Genomic DNA, 1,005 nt, shown 5'->3' with positions numbered 1-1,005 from the left:
GATTCGCTGTTGTTTGTCGAGCGCTGTCGGCTCCCTTTCGTAATATACATGTTGTCGTACCATGATTCTTTGGTTTGTCAAGGCAAAGATCAGAGCTTGATCGAGGTAGTCGCTAGGATGCATTCCCCGAGCGTTCGGCTCAAGTTACTTGGCCATGCGGGATACCTTGTTGCGAGTCCGAGGGAGACGCAGCTCCGTATGCTGCCCCAACCAGCCCACACGACATGGTAGCGACGCCCCTTTGAGCGAAATAGAAGCCACCGAGCGAGCGCGATAGAGCACATGCACCGGTGCACAGGTGCCAACGCTGATGATTCCACCACCCACCCTTCCCACTCGAGCTTCCCACGGGCTGTCCGACTAGAATAGTTCACGCTACAGAACCAATGCTGATTCGGCGACAGTCGCTGCTGGCCCGTGAGCGAGCATCATACGAATACAGGAGCCGAGCGAAAAGACACGCTCGACGACGACTCGCGCGTCGTACACGGGACCCCCGATGGCGTTCTCTGTCGCGCGGGAAGCTCCTCGAGCGCACGTGGGACCGGCAACACGACGCTACACCACTTTGCCCGTCACCCAAAAAGAGGCGTACCTTCTCCAACAACTTTGGCCGGTGTACCAAGTCGGCAAACTGCTGCCTGATCTGGCAAAAGGCGTTAGAAGAACATGTGGTTTTGAGTGACCTTTCTACACCACGTGGCACTTCGAGTCCGCCATACAAAAAGAGGGATAAGATATGATTGCCGTGACGTCCCACGGCCGGCGTTACCTCCCAACATCCTTCTTCCTCGTCGTAACAGATCTCCTTCGCGGCGACGATGCGCCATCGGCCGTGGCACGTGCAACCGCCTGTCCACGAGATCGTGTCTCTTCTTCTCAGACACGCTACCAGCCGTCCGTTCCGGTGGCAACGGTATACAAAGTCCAAGTGGTCGTCTTATGACGCCCGGCGCAACACAGAACGTTCGTTCGTTGAGCCTCAAATTGCTCTTGCCTCAAGAA

This window comes from Saprolegnia diclina (assembly GCF_000281045.1).
Source record: "Saprolegnia diclina VS20 unplaced genomic scaffold supercont1.31, whole genome shotgun sequence".
NCBI classification, from domain to species: domain Eukaryota; phylum Oomycota; class Saprolegniomycetes; order Saprolegniales; family Saprolegniaceae; genus Saprolegnia; species Saprolegnia diclina.
Note: the sequence above shows the minus strand (reverse complement) of the source record.